Source organism: Podarcis erhardii, assembly GCF_964252035.2.
Source record: "Podarcis erhardii genome assembly, chromosome: 5".
Taxonomy (NCBI): domain Eukaryota; kingdom Metazoa; phylum Chordata; class Lepidosauria; order Squamata; family Lacertidae; genus Podarcis; species Podarcis erhardii.
This window is the reverse complement of record NC_138509.1, coordinates 46,768,211-46,782,755: the sequence shown is the minus strand read 5'-3', so window position 1 is coordinate 46,782,755 and position 14,545 is coordinate 46,768,211.

Sequence of the window (14,545 nt, the reverse complement as noted above, 5' to 3'; positions counted from 1 at the left end):
ATTATGTATTATATCTACTTTTAGTGATGGGCTCTATCACTGTCCAGGGACCATCACAGGAGATTCTGGCTTTTTGCAGCTGTGTTATATAATGCTCCTCACTTCCAGAGGTCATGAGTAGGAATGGCTTCAGATTCCATTGAGTTGCCTTCAAGACCACATCCTGCTTCCTTCACCGAAGAACAGAAAGGAGCAGAGATGCTCTGAACCAGGTATGCATTCTGCCCACTCTTATCCCCTTCACTGGCTATGTGGCAACCATTCAGAATTTTTGCTCCTAACAATCAGAGCACAGTGATCAAAGTATATCCATCCCTGCCTGGGCTATAGGTTGCGTGGCATTTCTATCAGATAGCACAGCTAAAGTTACAAACATCAGTGGGATGTGTATGCACTGAACTGCCTATGAGGGAGGGATGACATACTAAAGAAAATCACCTAAAAGCAGTTTTGGAAATTTTGTTCACCATCTGGTTCTCTGCCTCATTCAGAAGCAAGGCCCCAGTGTATTAAATGCTGAACAAGCTATAGGATCTCAAAGAGCTCTTGGTGCAATCTACCCGTAATGGATATGTAGTAAATTGTTACTGAAAGCTAAGACACAGTGAAAGAGTGCCCAGATGATGGAAATAACCAGTATCCATCTTGATTGCTCTGTATCTAAGCTTTGTTGCTCTTGCATTGCAGAAACAGAGGACGGACAGCTGCCTCATTAATTAGCACTGAAAAGAAACACAGAGCCATTTGTGGTACATGAATGGAATGATCTCTTAAGGGTATAACATCAATACTAGGGTAATGAACAACAGGGCCCAGGGGGACTGTGCTAAAACACAGCATCAGAAATGCATCCTTGCTAATTATTAAACTCAAAAGAAAATTGGATGTAAAAGAAAATCATGCAGCCAGTTGAAAAAAAATAAATAATAAAAAATAATAATGAGAAAAAATAAAGCGAATAGGAACTTGCTATAAATCCTTTCTCAATGCAATTTCAGGAAATGGCTTTAAAGCTTGCAGGATTTGAGTTTCAGCTTGAATCATATTATTTCAATAATAAGAATTACAGTGACGTTTTCATTTCATCCGTTGACTGAAAATGTGTGAAATGTGTGAGACCAGGCAGGCAGGCAAGCAGGCAAAGAGCAGTGATTCTAAATCCTTCTGCTGACCAATCTTCTCTTCCTCTAACACAGAATAATTTCACTTTAGAAAACCAACCACTGCATGTAATCAAATTGGTAAGCTGAGAACGTAAGTTGAATGGATCTCTGTGATTTGATGAACTATGAACCCATTCAGTGGGCTGCTGAATTCTGTGCCCAGGTTGTATTTCAGCCTATGTCTACCAGACCCTTACAAAGTTTTTTTAAAAAAAAAATAGCTGAAAGGTGCAACAAAAATGTAAATTTAGTTGCAAAAATGTAATTTTAGTTGCCAGGTCTACCCACTCCATGAGGAATGCCCACGTAACACACAACTTTATATGTATGACATACCTGCCAAGTGCTCCAGGAAAAAACATGGAACATTCCATTTTTTAATGAGAGATTGCAGGGGCCCCTTTGGGTGCTGTAACCACATCAAACCCAATCTTATTTGGACACATGAAGTGGGAAACACCACAAGTGTCTCTCCTTGAGAATAAAATACAACCGTGATAAATTGAATAACTAACAATTTGCTGCTTTTTCATGGTGCCCAAAATCAGCTGCCTGAGGCAACCACCCCACTTTGCCTAATGGTTGGGCTGAGCCTAGAGTTATTTCACCAAATATGGCAAAAGATGGGATGCCATTTCCACTTTGCTTTGTATCCCAACTAGCACACACAAATTGGGAAGGAATTGGGTAAAGGTCACCTCTCCTCAGCACCTGCACTTGCTATTTCACCGATGGAATATGGCCATGGCTAAACTTGCAGGATGGAAAATGAACCATTCTGTGTTTTTCACCTTTTTTTAGAAGTCCAGAAGCTTTATCCTTTTTCAAATTGAGCATGTGAATCCATGTACTTTTATTAAAAGTTACTACTGTTGATCATGACCATAGCAAATTGATTTTACTAGCTTCCCATAACTACATTTGAGCTGGCATCGCTTTAGACATTTTACTTCAGAGAAATGTCAAGTATGCATTCGTCTCCCTGACCGCAGCTCAATTCAAACAAACTAGACTAGACATCTAATAATAAGTGTTATTCATTCAAAAAGGGCTCCTCGATGAAACAGCACATAACTTGTCACTAGTATTTCATACTGTATCCAGCAAGATATATTAGGCAAGGAGGGAAGGTAATACTCTTTCCTTCTCTTTTAATGATGCTTTGCATTTTATCATGTAAGACCACAGAAGGCCTTCAACTGAAGCATGCCTTCAACTCTCATATTGGTTTTCATTCTCTTGCTCCGCAGACCGCCAGGATTTTCTTATTATTGGAAGCAGGAAAAATACACAAGATCCAACATTACAAAGCCTGAAAAGTCAATTAGAACTAATTGTTTCGGGTTAGTCTATGAAAACAGTATGGCAATGCTGTATTTACAGCCGAGTGCCAAAGTAAAGAACAAAAGGTAGCTTGCAGAGTTTTGTTTCTCATAGGAAAATTTATATTTTGAAGCTTAATTTCTAGCAGACTTGGTTAAAAGTTGGCCTAAAAACACAATGTGAGGTCTCAATCCACGAATGTTTTGTGGTAGCTACTCTTTGTCTCTCTTTTTGTTGCATGCCAGGGGACCTCTTTTTTGTCTAGCATGTGATGACTTTAGAGTCACAGAGCTTAGGCGCAGAGGGACAATTTGTTTCCAGTTTAAAAACAGAGCCCCACCTACCAGACCCCCCTCCTTGATTCCACCCAGCATGAGAGCCTTTGTACTTCAAGTGGTCCTTTTCTGTATTAATGATTACAGATAGGTAGCCGTGTTGGTCTGCCATAGTCAAAACAAAAAAATTCCTTCCAGTAGCACCTTAAAGACCAACTAAGTCAGTTCTTGGTATGAGCTTTCGTGTGCATGCACACTTCTTCAGATACACTTCTTCAGATATTAATGATGACACACAACCAACTCCCTTGTTCCCACCCTCCTGTAAAGAAAATCAGCACTGAAGCATGAGCAAGATAGGTTGAAGATAAAGCTAGCAAGCATGGAGGAGCAGTGATCAAATACTGTGAATCTTCAGCTGTTACAGGTGATTTACTAATGATCTTGCTACCTAACTTAGAAACCAATACTGAAGAGTTCTGAGAATGACTCCACCATTTCTGAAGCATCTTCTTCCAGATTAGCACTTGAGTTAGGTGAGCCCTGCTCGTCATGCATCACTACATAAAAGACACAACAATTTGTGTGCTGTTTTTATCGTGCCAGAGATGTGCACAGTACCACTAACACATACAAACAATCCTTCCTTGGGCATCCTTGGCTAAAAGAAGGGGATGTATCAAACAGGATGCTTGATCACCATCACTCATCATAAATCACAACATGCAGACTCTGAATGGCTTATATACTGAATGTAAAGGTGGTGCGCCCCTTCAGTTGGTGTTGTTCAGCAAACCCAGGAACTCAACTACAGTCCAAACTAGGTTGGCCCAAAGGAGCCCTTGTAAAGGGTCAGCTCAGTTGTCTTGAATCAGAGTCAATAATACTCTAATACGATTTTGCCAATTTTTTGTTGCACGCTTAAGTAACCACTCTATTTCCTTCTGCAAAAGAACATCAACTGGGCCCTGCTGGAAGATCTGCACTCAGCTGGCTACCCAACCCCAGAACAATCTTAGGTCCCAGATTTGTTCATTACCCCCAGGAGGGAAAGAAACAACTTAAGGGTCTGTTCCAATATACTTGCCATTCTTAGCTTGGCATTCCTTTTTGCTCAGCCAGATGTCTGATCCCCAGAACTTGCCCAGAGTATTTATTGTTCCTGCCTGAAGACTCACCTTAGGCATTATTCCTCATCCAGTCAAGACCAGATATCCAAAATGAAACAATCTTAATTCTCATATTTATTATAATAAACTATAAAGAGAGGAAGGATGTAGCAACCAAGGAACACTGTATCATCAAAGCCTGCGGCACAAACAAGGACTGTATTAAAATGCTTTCAGATGGCTCAAAAAAGGCTCTGTCCCAAGCAGTAGGTTTGGTGCTCTGAATAGACCCCAACGTAGAGCACAGGAGCCAAAAACTTTATTTTTAAAAAATGGCCTTGTTTTCACTTGAACTGAAGCACAGAATTCTTTCATAAGCAGACATGTGGATTTGATGACATGCCAGTTTGACTTTCGGAAATAAAATAGAATCTAAACAGAGTTGTGCATTCATAGTAAAAGTCACACTTCGGCACATACAAAATGCACTTTTAAAGGGTTATGAGTTAGCTCTATCTTACCTGTGTCTTCTTCATGGCAATGCAAGCTGCTTGTTCCTAGTTACTGAAAGCAATTAAGCCATTCACAACATAAGGTAAGGGTTGGGTTTTTTTAAGCCTCCGTGGTTATGAGCCAGTTTGACAAGAAGGAAAATTTCCTCTTGACAGCAACTATGATACCGTGTTAGACCCTAACCCTTATCTGATCAGCCTTCCCTCTGGTTGGAGAAACTGCTTGGCATGAGGCTCAGTGATTGTATAAACACAACACCCCCAAGCCTTACAGCAACTAAACTTGCACTTCTCATCCAAATGGCAGACTGAAAGTTTAGCTGGGTCAGGAAAGGCAACACAGTCTAAATGCAACTTCCCATGGAGTTGTTATTCTGTCTGTCTGTCTGTCTGCCTGCCTGCCTTTTTCTGAATTTTTGTTTTCTTTTAAACCTGGGGGACCTGTGGCCCTCCCAGATGTGGTTGGACTCCTGTTAGTCCCAGCCAGCATAGCTAAGGGACAGGGGCACTGGGAGTTTGGACCCAGAACTATATTGGGAGGGCCACAGCTTCCCCATCTTTGTTTTAAACAGAACAAGCACAACCATGACGAGAGGGATTTAGAACAGGGAATTAAGGTATAATGGGAACAGGTTATGACTGACAGGGGAAAAGGGATTGATGTGGTGTGCATAGATTGCTTCACAAACCTTTGTTTAAACCCGCCGCTCCCAAGTTACCACATGATGTCATCTTTCCCTCCATCATTTCAGGAGATGAAGATACATTTGAGTACAGTGGTACCTCGGGATCCGTTCCGGAGCCCTGTTCACATTCTGAACAGAATGTAAGATGTGACAGCATATCTGCGCGTGCACAGATTGCGTTTTGCCGCTTCCACGCATGCGCATGATGTCATTTTGACCATCTGTGCATGTGCAAGTGGCAAAACCTGGAAATAATGTGCTCCGTTACTTTGAGTCACCGTGGAGCGCAACCCGAAAATACTTATCCTGAAGCGTATTTACCCCGAGGTATGACTGTACTTATAACAGCCCAGTTCACTCAACAACCCCATCCTGTCCTCATCCCCTCCCTCACTGCAAACCCTTATAGATTGCTGAAGGCTTTCCTCCACCTGCCAAGACTCCATATTGATTTACTCTGAAATAGCCTTTCCTGTACTGGCTTGAGAGGCAGGTGTGTTAGAAGCATATTTTGGCATTGAGCGCTATAGAAATAAATACATTACTGCTGCTGCTTACAATAATAACCATTTCCATTTTGTTTATTTTTTATTTTATTTTATACCCTACTTTTGGGTCCTCTTTGCACTCCTGAATCATTTTAAATAAAAAGTTTAACAGGAAGCTTAGTCTCACAATAAATCTAGTTAGACTTACAGAAAATGTAGAACTCAGCAGTGCTTACTAGCAACTGGCATGAAAGACATAGGTGGAGCCATGTGGATGGGAAAGTAGTAGGCTCTAGAGCATATATATATAAAAAAACATTACACACGCACACATACACTGTTGATTTTCCCCAAAAAACCAAAATGGGAACCAATACTCACCAGGAAAAGGCATCAGAATACGGAAAATTTGAGCATGCATGTCATGTATGGAAGTCTGCTACACAGATGTGTCCTTAGTGAAATTACTTGTTGTTTAGCACATGCATGTAATGTGTAAGATCAGAGTGGATGCCTCTGAGCATTTTTTTAAGACTTCCAGATAATTACTCATAACTGAGTTGCATCTCTCCCAAAAAGGTGGGTCATATCAGTATCACCTCCACCACCTGTGTTTTCCTAATAACTCTTTTTTTTAAAGCAAAATTTTACAATTCAAAGGAAGAAGAAATAAGAATACAGAAGAAAAGGGCAGATGAGATGAAAGACAGAAAGAAAAAACAGAGGAAGAAATAAAGACAGAAAAGGGGCCTAATGTGACTCTAAGCAAATTTTTCTGGTCCCTCCCAAAATCCAGTTTTGGACAGGGGTGTGGGGCGATGGGGAGTTAAGTAGACAGGGTGCTATGATGGGGAGAAAGGTTTAAACCCAGCCCCTTGATGAGAATACAAACCATTCCCTCCCCAGTCATCAGCCAAATCATTTTATAACTAGGGAGGAGGTAGCAATAACCATTGCTGCCATTTACGATTCCCTTACAACAAGTACAAGGTGAAGTTGCTCCTCTCTCTTTGGAGGAAAGCAACCATGATATGCAAATCAGGCTAGTCTCCATCTCAGCGATTCCAGGCATCAGATACTGTTGAGTCCTGCTGCTGAGCAGGCAGCCATTGGCACAAAGCTTCTCCCTATGCTAGAGGAGGTTGGCATGACGCCAGTGACCACCTTCCTTTGAAATAGCTCTGTGTCACATTAACTTGGAATATTGGAGGTCATAACGACAGTCTGTCTGCAGCATTTCAAACAGTCGAGAGAGACACGCAAAGAAAACAGTTACGAGTTCCCAAAGTAAACTCTTTTGGTTGATCAGCAAAAGGTCTGCTGCGGCTGCACACAAACTTCAGAAGGGGAGTGGAGCAACTGCTATGGATCAAAAGCAAGTGAGCTCCCTCAGTTTAATCACCAAAAGGCTGCCACAGTGAAATATTGCACTACAATTAAATGTGCCACCCTTTTTATGCCTGCCATATTTCCTCTGTTGGTCTCTTCAATTTCAACCCAATTTGTCTCCTTATTTTGCATTGTTTCACAGTGCTCATAAATGTTTATTCCTCTCTCCTTTATTTCCCACAGGCCTCTACAGAAATGCTAGCTATGCTGAGGCACAAATTAGACCTAATATTACAATGTGGGCCTGTCCCAATCACATATAAAAAAGCCTAGCTGTGAAAAAATTCTTTATATACTTTAGAGAAAGCCCTCCTGGATTAGGCCAAAGGCCCATCTATCCCCACATCCGGTTCTCACAGTAGCGAACCAGATGCCTGTGGGAAGCCTACAACCAGAATTTAAGTGCAACCTGGCTCCACCCTGCTCTGTTTCCCAGCAACTGGTATTCAGAGGTACACTGAATGTGGAGAAAAAACTTCTACTAGCCATTGTAATGGCTGGTAGCAATTAACAGCCTTATCAAAAATAACTTGCAGGAACAAATTCCATAGTTTAACTGTGTGCTGTGTGAACAAGAGCTTTTCTTTATCTGTCCTCAATCTTTCACCATCTTGCTCAAGTTCTACAATTATTATCCGGGGGACATGGAGAGATGTTTCCAAGCTTGTGGCAGCAGGCTCCAAAAAGATAAGACACAGGCAAGGAGAGGTTTTTCTGTCAACTATTTATCTACCCCTTTTGCTCCTAAACCTTGGTTCCATCCCTGCTCTGTATGCTGTTGGGGCAGGCCCACATTGAAGAGATGGCCCAGCTTCCATTACCTCTTGGTTGGTTCCAGCAGAGGTCTGCTTGTTGCATCTGCTACAGAAGAGTGAAGGACCAATGTTGTTCTATAGCCCCTGTTTTTTCTCCAGTATGGAACAGCAATCCCACAATGCATCTTCAGCCTGCTATTTTCACCCCATGCCTCACTCTTTTTCAACTATGCTCCAGTATGTCATCCAAATGAGCTCAATTGCCCCTTTGTTTCTGCAGGTACAGCTAGCTCTGGTACAAAGGCACTCCGTCTTCAGATTGCCATTGTCTCAGAGTTTGTTTATTGTGAGCAACGCCGGAGCCCTGCAGCTTCTGGTGACTAACACTGCTAAGCATCACTATGCCTCTTCCCATCCCCAGAAAGGGAACGAAACAACACAAGTCCTCAGTACTTCTTTTGTGCAGGCACAAACTGAAAGCAAAATGTCAGGGTGAGCAATGCAAATGCGGTTTCTTAGCCAATGGTCCATCTGTCCTCTCACTTCCCTTTCTGTCTCATTTTTCTGGATGCAGGCAGTGTTCATAAATAGTCTATATATCAAAGGAACCGGCTGAGTTTACACTCTAGCTCCTCCTGTTTACCAGGTACAGTCTCCATTTTCCAATACCTGTACCTAGGCAAAACAATGTCCTTGGTTTTTGCTGTTTGGGATAAAGCCAACTGAGTTCAATGGGACTTACCCCAGAGCTAAGTGTGCATAAGATTGCAACCATGATTATTTATTCTGGGATGAATTGGAGAGAATTGACACCTTCTATTTTAACAAACGCTGAAATCCCAGGCACATTTACTTTTGAGTAAACAAATGTAAAGGTAAAGGACTCCTGAATGGTTAAGTCCAGTCAAAGGCAACTATGGGGTGCAGTGCTCATCTCACTTCAGGGAGAGGTAGCCAGCGTTTGTCCACAGCTTTCCAGGTCATGTAGCCAGCATGACTAAACCAACTTCTGGTGCAACAGAACACCATGATGGAAACCAGAGCGCACAGAAAAGCCTTCCCGCTGCAGCGGTACCTATTTATCTACTCATACTGGTATGCTTTCAAACTGCTAGGTTGGCAGGAGCTGGGACAGAGCAATGGGAGCTCACCACCATCAAGTGGATTTGAACCGCCAACCTTCTGATCGGCAAGCCCAAGAGGCTCAGTAGTTTAGACCAGAGTGCCACCTGCATTTGTAAACAAATGTACAATTGGCCCACATGCATCAATTGTATTAAATATTCTTGAACTTAAAAGGGGAACATGGGTCAGTTTACTGACATTCCTTGCTTTTGAAGCTGTTGTGGAATAGGCTGCTGCCAACTAACAGAATAAAGCTTCCATCAAGCAACGAAGAGCCCTGATCAATGAGGGCTTAAAAGGCTATGTGTGAGGTTCAAGCAGTGATCCTTGAGCCGAGAACAGAAATGTCCTGCTGTAACTACAAAACAGAGGGTATGGCTAACTTAAATACAGTATATGTCCAAGTTAGAAGGGGCATAAGGAAGTTACGCAAACACCCACAGGCATGATATTCAGAAGATGGGAGTTTGTGGCTTTGGGGGCCTATGCTCATACCACCACAGTGAGGGCTCTGTAATCAGTAAAAGACTCACATCTAGGGCACCAGTAATACAGAAACATCATCCTTACTGGCTGCCTTTTAAGTGACTTCTTTCCTCTTCTCTTAATTAAGAATACGGCAGCATTTTCTATCACTATAGGAGTGTTTCAATTCCCTTATATTTGCTATGGAACCATTGTCAAGGGTATAGTGGTAGTGGTAACCTCAGGCCCAGGAAATGTCCCCCTGCCTCCAGTCCTTTCTATATGGCCCTTGGGACTCTCACCAGTTCACATCTCTCACCAGTCCTGCTCCACATCCTCCACAGTGTGTCCATGATATTGACTCTTGCTTGCTTGTGGAGAATGGAGAGACATGTGTGGGTGTCAGAAATATCTAGCAAAAGCCATAAACCTTTGCTTTTCACATAGGTGGGATATATAACATACTGTATGAAATTAAGAACCTGCACTGTTGCTCTGGTCATTTTTGCCTCTGGCCTCACCCACCACTGGCTTCACCCACCAGCCCTGCAGAAGGTCACCCACAAAGGAATGTGGTTCTCAGGTTGAAAAAGGTTGACCTCCCCCTGAGGTGCGTCTCTCTCTGCCCTCTCTCTGCCCTTCCATTGCTGCTACCCAAAAACCCACTGAAACTTAAAAAGCAGAAGAAGTAACTCCTATCAGCAGTTCAAATACAAGGATGTTCAGAGCTATTCCGTTAAAACAGCTGCTTATGCTACATCGTTGGACAAAAAGTACATGGATTTTCACAGACAGATAAATGCAAAATTAGCAATAGTTACTATAATTTAAGGGACACAGGTGGCACTGTGGGTTAAACCACAGAGGCTAGGACTTGCTGATCAGAAGGTCAGCGGTTCGAATCCCCATGACGGGCTGAGCTCCCGTTGCTCGGTCCCTGCTCCTGCCAACATAGCAGTTTGAAAGCACATCAAAGTGCAAGTAGATAAATAGGTACCGCTCTGGCGGGAAGGTAAACGGCGTTTCCATGTGCTGCTCTGGTTCACCAGAAGCAGCTTAGTCATGCTGGCCACATGACCTGGAAGCTGTCTGCGGACAAACGCCAGCTCCCTCGGCCAATAAAGCGAGATGAGCGCCACAACCCCAAAGTCAGTCATGACTGGACCTAGTGGTCAGGGGCCCCCTTTACCTGTACTATAATTTAACTAGAAATACTGCACATCTCAACTGGGGGAAGACTGTGACCAGATGACCTGTTGCCTGCTCAATCTGCTGTCTGGGTGCTAAATACTGAGAGGCAACATCAAGGGCCCAGCTCTCTCTTCCTACGGTTCTTTAACTTTAAGGTAGTGTTGGACCAGGCAGCCCTTTAAAACAGACTGCCATCTTTCAAATACAGGGCTGCAAAGTAGGATATGTGGTTTAGCTTCTACTGGACTTCAGCAATAGCAGCAGGCATCAAAGAATTCTCCTTATCGTGAAAGGAGCTGATGGGACATGGTACACTTTGGAGTAACAGTGGAGTGTTTGAGCAGGAGAGTGAGGTGGAGCAGAGTGGGGCCTGGTCATCAAAAAGCACACTGAGTGTTTGTGGAATGTGTAAGAGTGAAGATTAAAGCTTACTTTGCACTTTCAGGTTCTCAAAAGTGCACCGAACACTTTACTGCAGAAAAAGAGACTGTTGAGGGTAAATTCAGTGTGACATGTTAAACGTAAGGTCATCATAAGTCGCCTATAGAATAGCACAGGAACAAAAGGCTCATTAGATCATTTTCTCACTGAGTAAAGGGAGTACGTGTAAGACCTTATGATTCTCTTTAAATGGTTATTGTTTCTTCACCCTCTCCATGGGTTCTGATTACAAAGTAGAAAATAAGGATTAGACTGGGTGGACAAGCTTTCAGTGGGTGCTTCATAAAGAGGTCCACAACCAGAGTTACCACTTAAAGATGAGTAACAGGAACTTTGAGAGGGAAAGACCACAATGTAATGAGTTTCTTTTAAAACAAATATTTGTGGTGGCTCAAGGGCAAACAGCACAAAATCTTGCCAGCGTTCAGTCAACTGACTCTGCAGAGCTCTACTCATAAAACACCATGCAAAGGATAGCCTGTTATTTGTGGCCAGTGGTTTCCACTGATCATGCTCCCAGATGTTAGGAACATTTACAGCATTTTCTTCCCCTTTGCAGCGGTGCGCCCCCAAACACCCCACATAAAACACAGCAGAGTAGAAGTGGCACAGAAACCCAGGGTTCCTTCCAGCTTTAACAGGCTGGACTCGAAATCACTGCATCATGAAAACATAAAACCTTACGTTTTGTGCAGGGCTTCCAACAACAGAGGCAGTTTCATGGAACATTACAAACTGCACGTAGACACATGAGCCATATCCTCCGCCCACTGAAACACCAGCACCACCACCTCTCCTAAACTGTACAATATGCACATCGCAGCCCAACTTAGCCAGCAATCAAGGAACATGGGATCCAACTCAGCCAGTGCTAAGTAGCCAGACAATATGTGATTAAGTTTGTTGGGAAGACCTCCAGAAGGGAGAAGCCAACATGGGAAAGTGCATGATAAAAGTGCTGAAGATCTCAGCTTGACATCCGAAATTAGATATCCCAAGCACAATGCTGGGCATGACATCAGCATGGAATTTAGAAATGAATTTGAACCTACCACATAAGTAAAGCTCTTGTTTTTCCCTCTTGATGGTCTCTCGGTTTTGTGGTTTCTTCTGCTTATCTTGGGAAAGCAATTAGGTCATTGGTTTAGACTCTGCTTGGGATGTAATGTGATCAGAGAATAAAATCCTCATATGCGAAGGCAAGATTGTAAAATGTTATTATTTCAACCCTCACCCCCTAACTGGCACCACAAGGAGATTCTGGGCTATTGATAGTCCCTTTGACTAATCACAGCTTCTTGGCCCTACATAACAGCGATGTGCAAGTCATTTGACATGGTACTATCAAAAGTATAGAAGTTTCTGAAAGAGTATGGACCCTGACAGTGCAATCAGGAATCTTCTTCTTCTGGCTTTAGCATATATGAAAGGTTTCAGGGAGAAGAAACTTTGGTCCTACACATGTATGCAGAAAAAGAAGTGGGGAGCAGCTTCTGGGTGCAAGTTTCAGGCAGATGAAAAGGAAACTCATACACAGTATTACATATGTCTATGCTTGAATGAAATTTCAACATGCAGAATTACTTCTATTTTAGGTTGCTCTTTCCTACTATGGGGAAGAGACCTTAGTTCCATGCTAAAACATATGCTTTGCAGGCATCACAAGACACAGATATCAATACATGCATATAAAATACTGGTTACAGTCAAAAGAGTACTCAAGGGAGGGGGGCTTCTAGGACGAAAGAGAAATTGTGATGCTCCCTTGTTATTTTTGATACTGGATACTGCATGTTGCTTGATAATCATGTTATATTGATAGTATTGAAATGTGTTATTATGTTTTGGTTTTGCTACATTATTATGAAATTGTTTTTGTAGTGTTTATAGAAATGCATCCCTGTTTCTTTGTTGTAAGCCACTTTGAACATGATTTTTTTATGTGGAAGCATAAAAGCAGCATACAAATAAAAAGAAGGAATAAATGAAAATTAGCAGTGGCCAATTTCTTTGAATAATAAAACCAAGACTCTCTGAGTAATATCTTGACTTGGCAAGATAGTTTTTTATGTGTTTTCCCTGTGTTAGGACCATAAAATGCTGCTATGGTTGTCTTCCCTATTTTAATAGTCCTGTTTGCACTGAATATAATGGGTAAATTAACTTTAATGAGACTAGAATGTCCTCTTGTATCAAATCAAATCAAATACTTCTATTGGCATCACAGTATAAAACATTTTAGGTCACTGGGACAATTAAAAGGACAAGGGTGAAGCTGTCGAGGGTCATAAGGTCACACTGTGATATTGTCCTCTTGTAAATTCTTATAAAGTTGTCTTTTTAAAAAACAACACAATGTGTAAACAATATAAAGCAGTGTAGAAGCCCATTTCTTTCTAGACTTCAAGAAATACAAACTGCATATAACCAAGCCATCAAATATTCCTTTTTGTATTTCAGCATCATATTTCTCCTTCATGTCTCTCAAAGGAAATGTTTAAAGTAAAAAGGGAATGATTGCTCCAAGCACATAATTAATTGTTAACCAAAGATGAATCATGCAATACTTGGAATAGTTTAGGCAAAAGTTTTCCTGCTCATAATTAATTGTGGACACAAATGATAGCACTCAGGCACTTAATTAACTGATCGTCCCTTTAGCTGCAGTGAACAAGCAGGTATTCACTGTCGCTGGCCTCATGATGAATGACATCAGGAATTTTAGTTGCTCTTGCAAAACCGCAGGTGTGAAATTAAAAAGCCAAGTTCTAACCTATTCAATATTGTGAGGTTGTTTTTTTGTGTAGAGAGGGGTGAACAGACAACTATCTCGCTCCCTCAGCTGGGCATTTTGACTGTTAACATGGCCTCTTTATTTATTTATTCAACACACTGTCATTCTGCGGAAAGTTGAGAGCAGTTAGGATCTCCACCCCCACCACATGAAGTTCATTTTGGAAAGGGATTTGCACAATCCCTGCCTGCTTTTCCGGCATACACATCCAAGTGAAGGAGCGCTACTGCACTCCACTCGTAATATGGAAGAGCCACTATTAGTCACAAATGAGCAGTAAATTCAAGCAATGAAACAGCAGGGTTACATTCCACATTCATCCACAAAGGACAGCAAAGAGTGATGCAGCAAATAGCAACAGTTGCAAACATTTAGAGCCTCCCCAAAGCCAATACGCCTTAACATTTCCTTTCACAAATCTCTCCCCCCCCCCCCCCCGCTTAGCCAGACTTACTTCCCTTTCTACATCACCAGGAAAGGGGCAAGTTCTTCTAGTTGGAGGTGGGGATCCTTTTCAGCCTGGCAGGTCGGATCCTGACCTCACCCACTGGGCCGCTTTGACAGATGGGTAGGGCCCATCTGCCTGTCAATCACCTGACGTCACCATCTTATCAGATGACCCATTTCCCCTTTCCAGGGTGGCTTGAATTTAAGCTGCACTACAAGGACAGATCCCAGCTGATGCAAATGGGCTTCCACTTGTCCTAGATGTTACAGAGAGAAAGGGAAGAATTAAATCTACAGCTGCTGCTCTCAATACTTGCCACGTAGTCAACATCGTTTGTAACTTGGGCCTAACAGCCAAGGTCAAAAACACCACAGCAGCATG